This window comes from Saccostrea echinata, unplaced genomic scaffold (genome assembly GCF_033153115.1).
Source record: "Saccostrea echinata isolate AGI-Se365-2 ecotype Australia unplaced genomic scaffold, CSIRO_AGI_Sech_v1 ptg000056l, whole genome shotgun sequence".
Taxonomy (NCBI): domain Eukaryota; kingdom Metazoa; phylum Mollusca; class Bivalvia; order Ostreida; family Ostreidae; genus Saccostrea; species Saccostrea echinata.
The window spans coordinates 7307016-7316442 of NW_026889805.1; positions in this window are offsets into that span (position 1 = coordinate 7307016).

A 9427-nucleotide genomic window follows, 5' to 3' on the forward strand; every position below is an offset into this window, starting at 1 on the left:
CAAGACAACACTTGATTGTATGCCATTAGCATGCACTCAAATTAAAATAAGAGCATTGGAAAAGCTGTCTGCTTCTGGCATATTGTTTTAGAGAGAGAGGTATACCTTCTAACAATATTCCAAAGATGGTTAAACTGCATATTTTCTTCATTCTTCAAAAAGTGTTTTCTGAAAAAAAAAAGGAAAACAGTTTAGGGAAACAATGTGGGGGAAAATGTTTTTTGTTTTTTGTTTGTTTTTGATGATGATGATCGATGATCCACTCAGGTCAAATGATACAAGGAAGCATATCAAAGAATTTAATTTCAATTAGATTGAATTTGTTTCAATCTAATTAAAATTAGATCTTTGATCCGCTCCAACTAGATCGTTACACTTTGTGTAGCGATCTAATTGGAGCGGATCAAAGATCTTATTTTGATTAGATTGAATTTGTTTGGTCTACTTACGAACAGATACCCCCAACCCCAACCCCCCAAAAAGTTAGAAAATCTGGTATTTTTTTTCTATTACCCAGTATCTCTTTAACAGTAAAAATACTCATGTGATACTCACAAAATTAAGTATTCTAAAACATGTTTTTACTGAAAGAATTTGAGTTGACAAATTTCTGTCATAAAAATCAGAAATATGATGAATTTTAAAGACACTTGCGCGAAATCTATTTAAAAATGTTCATTTAAACTTTACTGGTCAAAGAGCTTATTCAGTAGTAAGGTGTCCGTCGTTCGTCGGTCCATCTGTTTGTTTGTAAACAATTTTTAGAAATACTACTCCTCCTACAGTTTTACCTTCAGTAAAACTTGATACATACATAGATCACAGTATGCATAATTTTGAATATCGGCTTTTGATTTCAACGAACAATGATGTCATGGTTACTAAAAAAAAAATCTGTGATTTTTTTTCTTCATCAAAAAACTACTTCTGAAATCTCCAACGATTTTTAGCTGATTTCAATAAAACTAGTACATAAATAGACTACATTTAGATTCATAACTGTATTTGATTTTGACAGACTGTATTGCCATGGTTTTACAAATAGAAATTTCTGTGAAATTCTTTCAAAACGCTTTTTTCCTACAGTTTTGGTCGGATTTCAACAAGCATTCTGAGAGTATTGCATTAGAAATACTAGTCCCATGCCGGCAAGTGTAATCTGATTCCCGTTAAAAAATGAAATACCATAATTGTATAAAAAATGAATGAAGTGGAAGGAAATACAAACTTGATCTATAACTCATCAAGGTTAAAAATCAGCTTAATATCTGCAAGCGTTTAGGGAAAAAAAATGCGGAAAAACCTGAAAAATTGAAAAGGTCGTAATTCCGTCAAAAATCACTGAAGCGGAACGAAATGCAAACTGATCTGTAACTTATCAAGATACACTCACATACCAAAAATCAGCTCAATATCTGCAAGCGTTGAGAAAAAAAGTGCGGAAAACCAGGTTTGACAGACAGACAGAGGGACAGACAGACGGACAGACTCAGAGGAAACTTATAGTCCCCTCCGGTTTCACCGGTAGGGGACTAATAAAACTTGGAACACAAGTAAATTACACCAAGATACATAATTCTTTGAATCCGTTTGCTGACTAATTATTAATTAATTAAAAAATAGAAATTTCTGTGATTTTTTTTCAAAACTCTTCTTTTTACAGATTTGGTCTTGTTACATTAAAACTTGGAACACAGGTACATACCTCACCAAGATTTCATGAATTCATTATCGAAAAATCCTGGAGATATTAATACGATCAGATTAAACGAACTGGATAGTCGCGCTTTGGTGCTTCTTCTTCTTCTTTTTTTTTTTTAACATTTCTGCATTTTCTGGATCTATGGGGAATTGTCGGGGTAGCCAAACTGCATGTTAATTAAGAAATAAAGTACCTTATAACCTTTTTTTGTTTTAATTTTGCCAAGGTCATAGAGATCAATAATATTGATGGCCTTAGAAAGTAATAAAAAAAATCAACTAACAGAGTCCAACCGAATCATATTACAGTGTATTAGAAAATTTGTTAGTAGTAGAACATGTTTGTTTTGTTTTGTTTTGTTTTTTTTTTTACCTCGATAAATTTATATCTGAACAATCTCCTAAAAAGGTATTAAATATTGATCCGGGTTTCCTGTATACCCCAGTACTTTAGATACGACATAGGAGTATTTTTCCTATAGAAGTACACTTTAATTCACTGAAAGTACAAGTATTTATGTTATAATTAGCCGCATTCAAGGTTTATTATAAATCTGAAAAATGTTTTAATGTCTTGCACTATACAGGTCCTCCAAGAATATTCTTCATGAAATTAAAAGAACAAACAATCCGGCCACTTTTTATATATGAAAATAAAAAAATAGTTAAATTGTGATAGTTTGTGCCTTGTTCAAAATCAGTGTTGATTTCAAAATACACAAAGACCAAAATAAGTTGAGAAATTGTTCCCTTTTGAAGAATTCTTATGTGTGGATTTTAATTACTGGTATCAGGACCCCGTTTTACAAAAGAATTTACGACTAAAACTAAAATATGTTTTGAAATTTACATTCTATTCTACACAAATGTAAAAATGGTTTCATAATTTTTTCAAGAATTTAGAAAGCTATTTTGATGCAATCAATTTTAAACAGAATCATGTACTTCGCAAGAATTTACAACCAACTTAAGTATTTGATCTTTTGTAAAACGGCACTAGATTTTATATACTTTCTCCTTTGATACAAAGAGTGTAAACGAACCTATCTTGATTTTCACTCCGATGTGTCCAACACTTACCTATACATGGGCTTTTCGTTTGCATTCAAGCAACTTCAAATTGATAACAAAAAATCAATAAAACCGAGGAGAAAGGAAAATTTACAGGCTCTGACCTTTCTGAGACCTTTGTTTGTGCTATTATATCAATTAAAACCATTTTTTTTAAACTACTTAGAGATGTTTGATAATGAACAGTTGTCTTGTTCTCAGCTTCATCCACAAAAAGAGCCCTCAACTCAGCTTGACCTTCCATTTCAAACCTCTCAAAACTTTCTTAAAAATCTTATCTATAGATTATTGGTGGATGTAAAAAAAAAATTAGATCGAGGTAAAAAGCAAACCTCTCATCTCTCACTGTTAACACCCCGAAATCTAACAAGCATTCTGAGAGTATTGCATTAGAAATACTAGTCCCCTACCGGCAAGTGTAAACTGGTTCCCGTTAAAAATTGAAAATGTCATAATTCCGTCAAAAATCAATAGCGGAACGAAATGCAAACTTGATCTATAACTGATCAAGGTAAAGTCACATGCCAAAAATTAGCTCAATATCTGCAAGCGTTTAGAAGAAAATTGCGGAAAACCCTTACAATTTGAAAAGGTCGTAATTCCGTCAAAAATCAATGAAGAAAAACGAAATGCAAACTTGATCTGTGACTCTTCAAGATACACTCACATACCAAAAATCAGCTCAATATCTGCAAGCGTTTAGGAAAAGAGTGCGGAAACCGGAAAACCAAGTGGGACAGACAGACAGACGGACGGACAGACGCAGAGGAAACCTATAGTCCCCTCCGGTTTCACCGGTAGGGGACCAATAAATTCCCTCTTTCTCGGGAAACACTTTCTCCTAAATCTTATTGAAATTTTAGGACATCATGCCGGTAGATAAACGTGGATGAACCCACAACTTCCCATTAAGTTATTTTCCAATATACTTTTTAATTTCATACAAATGCATTAAAAGTATTGGTCAAGCTTAGCCAGAAGTATTAGGAAAACATTCATTTATTAAACACAAATAAACCGAAGACAATTCAGTTGGAAGGTTGAGAGAGAGAGAGAGAGAGAGAGAGAGAGAGAGAGAGGTGGCACAAGATTTTCATTACATTTTTTGAAAAAATTATATAACTTAATATAAAAATAAATTATATAACTTATAAAAACCGGAAGGAAAAGAAAAGTAGCACCTATAGGCTGTAAACACTGTTATTAGGTCATATTTACAGAATTTTCTAAGCTTGTACCAAGTTTTGTTGCCATCAGATCATAACTGTAGAATCAGCAGTGTATTAAAAGATTTTTACATATTCTAAGTACTAGTATTGTAGATCATCAAAGAATGATTGCACTTAGTGTACAAAACGTGGCCCCCGGTAAATTGCTCAAAAATAAAGTATTGAAAATATCCCCATGCGATGAATAATGCGATTCTTCTATGTCTAAATCGCAACTTTGCGAAATTACAGGAATTAAAAGTCCATAAAAATAAAGAACGAAGCTGTGTTTTGTAAGAGGGGGCACTGCAATTCACGAATCTCCATTGATATTCAATGTTATTCCGATTTTTAAAGCCGTAATACATGGTGAGCGCATTGTTGCCCAAATTTCTCAAAGGGACAGATGGTGTATAACTGTTGGAAATTCATCAGGGGTAAACTTTTTGAAAAAAGGTACAAACACCGACGGTTTCCTTCACTATTCACGGGTATTTACATGTCATTGACCTCATTATGACCTGTTAAATATTCCAATTTATCACGTGATTTGTAGACTCGGGTAACTTTGTGAATACAAAAAAATCAATAAATCACGTGGCTTTAGCTCCGATTAGCAATTTAGACCGTTACATTTTCAATTGATCAACATCGAATTATTTTTTTTCTGCCCAGTATTTTTAGTAGTGCCAAATTTTGCTAAAATATTCATTATTTTGTAAGTAAATTTAACATTTTTAAATATTTCCAAACGGTATTTTTTGTAATTTTGCTTATTTTTCTCTGTAATTTTGATAACTAGTATTTTTCTCTCCCCATCCCTTCTTTTTGGTACATTTTCTACATTTTTGCTTTGTTTATTTTATATCAATTATGTATTTACGTTGACCTTGATGTGGGGAGAGGGCTAAAATAGGTTGACCCTTCTATTAAATTCCGTTTACTTTTCTTAACAAAATATTCTTTAAATTAAAACACACATCTATATTGATTTCAAAAGAGTTCAATATATACAAAGGAGTTCTTTAGGTATGAATAAAATTCATCTTTATGTAAAACCCATGCCCGTGGGAAGCAATTTCAGTTTTTGGGGCACAACCATACATTTTCAGTTGGGGGCACTATCAACTACCAAAAATTCCTTGACAAGCAAAAAAAAAAAAGCCGTGCTCGCCCCCCCCCCCCCCGGTTTCTACGGCCATGAAACGATGATAATAGTGGCATCCGATGGATATTAATATTGTCCAGGTATTAGGTCCATATTTGAAGACAGAAAAAATAATGATGCTACCATTCATAAGAAATAGTTGACAGATGAGAGTAATGGAATTTTAAATCGGGCAAAATGTAATGACATTTTAGTCTTAGTCCTTGGATTTAGGGGTTCGCTCGGGGGCTCAATGAGTTTCCAATGCATAGTCTACATCTAAGCAATGGCACCATTTCTCAAAATGTTTTTGATTGTAAAAATATAGGTACACGGGGTAGAAGTACGTATAGATTGTTTAACACTGGAAAGCTTACTGGGACAAAAACAAAACAAACAAGCACATATACACTGAGGAGATGAAGGTAAACGAATCGGACACTTGGCTAGCGAAGATGGGACGTAGCATGGTTTTTGAAAGTTGGGGGGGGGGGGCAGCCAGAGAAAAAAATTCAACTTACCTGTAAAAAAAACGGGACAAGCAAAAAAAAAAAAAAAAAAAAAAAAAAAAAAAAAAAAAAAAAGAAAGTGAAAATTTTCCGAACTCGAAAATCCTATTTGGGGGGGGGGGGGGCAACTTTTTACAGTACCAAATTTTATTCATACACTACTACAAAACCCTTATTTGACTATATTCTACAACAAAAAGTTGGGGGGGGGGGGCAACCGGCCTTTCAATTAACATTTCAAATACTAAAAAAAGTCTTTGGAAAAAAGTGGGGAGGGGGGGGTCAGACTCCCCCTGGCCCCCTGTTGCTACGTGCCTGCTGTACTTAAGTACGGAGAGAGAGAGAGAGATTATTTTAAAAATTCGATACGACACTAATCTTTTTGAAAATACAGAAGAAGTTGTTTTTCTTTTGTATTATTTTTATTCATTTTCATTAAAATAATGTAAAGTGTGTGCTTACATGTACTCGCAACTTACCCTATTTAAAATAAAAAATATTTTCGAAACAAAAGTAACCTGTCATTCACCTGTTGTTTTTTAAGTACGCTGCTAGATTTTGTTTATTTACTATACGACTTCAAGGATCTACCAGAACCTACCAAAAATTTAGGGGGGGGGGATCTGGATTTAGGGAGGGAGTACATGTACATCTTCAAGATCCTCCCCGCACCCCTCTTTCCAAAAAAAAAAACCCTGGCTTAATCCTTGAGAAGTTTAAACATAATGTCATGTTCTCTGTGTTTACTTTTGAGTATATTTTTATTATATCATGCTGAGTAGTTCCCAGAAGCCGGCTATTGCTGTATTACATGTTTTCAATCGATCAAAGAAATGCTCCGCCTACTCCGAATATTAAGGAGGCTGGGGGGTCAACAAATTAACCATCAGATATAACTTAATTTTTTAGATATGATATCTGAAGCTGTCAACTATCATTTGGCGAACAAAAATTTCATACATTTTAGTTTTAAAATTTGATCATTTTTGTATATCTTTATATGGAGCTCTTCTTCTAAAGGAGATCATAGTCTGAAAATGGCCACAACCACCCAGCCCTCTTAACAACACAATTAAAACCCAACTCGGACAAGCGCAACATTCCGGAATTAACAACCAATAGTGGGCATTTTTAATTACCTTTAATTAAATTAAAGCGCCGTTTTCAGTGTAAATTTTTGCAAGTAATGTACCACACAGATAACAAAATATGGGTTAGGTGTAAAATAATTAAGATTTGAGTTAATTAGATGATGTTAGAGGGGTCCGAAAAAAGGGGCCACGGCAGTATGCTTAAGTGGAAACATTATTTTTGCGACACGTTATTTTCGCGAGTTATATATTTGGTACTAACTAGGGAGATAAAATTTTCACGAATGCTGGTTTTTGCTGTACGATCAAAAAGCAAAATAAGAGGTCACAATGGCACTATGTAACAAAGAGTCTGTGAAAGTCGCATAAAGTTTTATTAAGTGGTATAAGAGGGGTTGCGAATAAGAGATGGATACCCCAAAGCGTAACAGACGGAAGGACGTACAGGCAAATGGACGGACACCCCCATCACTATACACCCCTGCTCTTCAAGCGGGGAGATAAATAGATAGCATGGAAAACACAGAACCCTGGATCAGGTGCCATGGGATAGAAAGTCCTCCCAATGAGTTATCGATCGGTAATACCCACCCTGTTTTGATCAGCTCTAACCAACGACAAATTGTGCTTGCAAGGTTATTATACACCCCCGATTGAAAAGCGAGGGATGTATTGTGTAGAAGTGTCCATTCTTCCGTGCGTCTGTAACACTTGGGGTACCCATCTTCTATCCACAACTCCTCCTATCCCACCAAATAAAATTTAATCAGACTTTCACAGAATCTTTATTACGTAATGCCATTGTGCACCTTCTATTTTATTTTTCGATCGGACAGATATTTAAGGTTTGCTTAAGCAAAACATGGACACTGATATTCTTTCTATAATAAGAGGGTACCCATCTCTTATTCTAGCTCCTGCCATCCCAATCGATAAAATTTAATCAAACGTTCATAGAATCTTTATTACATAATGCTTTTGTGCACCTTCTATTTTTTCATTTTCATCAGACAGACAATTTGGGTTAATGGGTTTGCCATAACAAAACATGGACACTACCATTTTTCTATAACGGGGGGGGGGGCATCTCTTAGCAACTCTATGAAATTTAATGAGACTTTCACATGCAGAATCTTTATTACATGCAGTGTATTGCCATTGTGCACCTCTTTTTTCACTTGTTTGCATTTCACTTTTTTTTTGCAAACAGATGTTTGGGGTTTCCCTTAGCACTGGACACTGCCATTCTTTCTATAATATTGTGGGTACCAATCTCTTATCCGCAATTCCTCATATACCAATGAATAGAATTTAATCAAACTTTCACAGAATCTTTATTACATAGTGCCATTGTGCACCTACTATTTTATGTATTGATAGGACATAAATTTTGGGTTTGCCATTACAAAACAATGACTTTGCCATTATATGGGAGCGGGGGTACATTTTGTAAGCTCAGTGCTCACAGTACCTCTAGCTGTAACGACCATAGAATTTGCAAAACTTTGACTTTAAACAAGATTGTTCACTTTCTGTAATACAAACTTATTTATTAGTAGCCGCCTCTTATTTGAAAAAAAAAGATCTGTCCATCAAAAAGAGGCATTGTTTTAATTTTTTTTCCGATGGGTCATTTTTTGGGTCATATTATGACAAATATATCCTTTCGTGAAAGAGACAGCTGATTTGGAATAGATTTTTTTTAAAATATTATTTTAATGGCAATACTAGGAATGAAGCTGTATGTGAATTTTAAAGTTACGATATACATAAAAAGGATTTAACATGTATATTATAATTTATTTATGTATTTATTTTTAATCATTTATTCATTATTTTGTTTAGTTTACTTTTAAAGGGGTACAAATAATTTCTTGTTAGAAAGAAATAATAGGTGAATTAATTTCTTGTTATACCGTAGAGAGAAAGACATTGCAAAATGCAAGATCTTAAGTTACTAGTATTTCACAAAATAAGTAGTTTAGAATTAGTTTAATCAAAAGATATCAACCTTGACAAGACTTCAAGAATTCGGCGTTCGTGAAAAGTCATCCCGGTCATATCTGTGCACGTCAAGTAATGGCCATTATATTACTGTACATTCAATTTAGGACGATGTTGGTCGTCACAAATAGGTATATAATAGAAATGAGATCAACTTTTATCTAAATGAATATTATTTTTAAAGTCGAGCGTTTTAAAAAGTTATTAGTGATATAACAAAGAATATTTCATGTGTATTTAGTATTAATTACTTGGGTCATAATTGAAATAAAGTACAACTCTTCATATAAAATTCAGATCGAAACAAGGTATCCTCTTTAGTCAAAAGCAGTTTTAATTAATTTAAATGACTTCGCTATTTCAGAGAAACAAGCTTACCTAAAGAGAAGTCCCGATTATTTCTTTCCATTCTTTGCCTAGGTTAGCGAATAAATACATCATTGAAATCATGACGTCCGAACATTTGTTTTTTCACTGTTCGTAAACGAATCTAAATTAATGAAATTAATGATCAATTTTAAAACTGATTATGTCCTTTATACATGCATTACAGGAAATTAATGAACATATGAACCCTCTGCAGCAAGGTTTACTAGTTAACTCCTGGGACCACGTCAATGTTCCTGTTGTACCAGAACCAATATCAATAGAATATCAATATGCAGTAACGACATATTTATCGTCCTTTCTACCAAT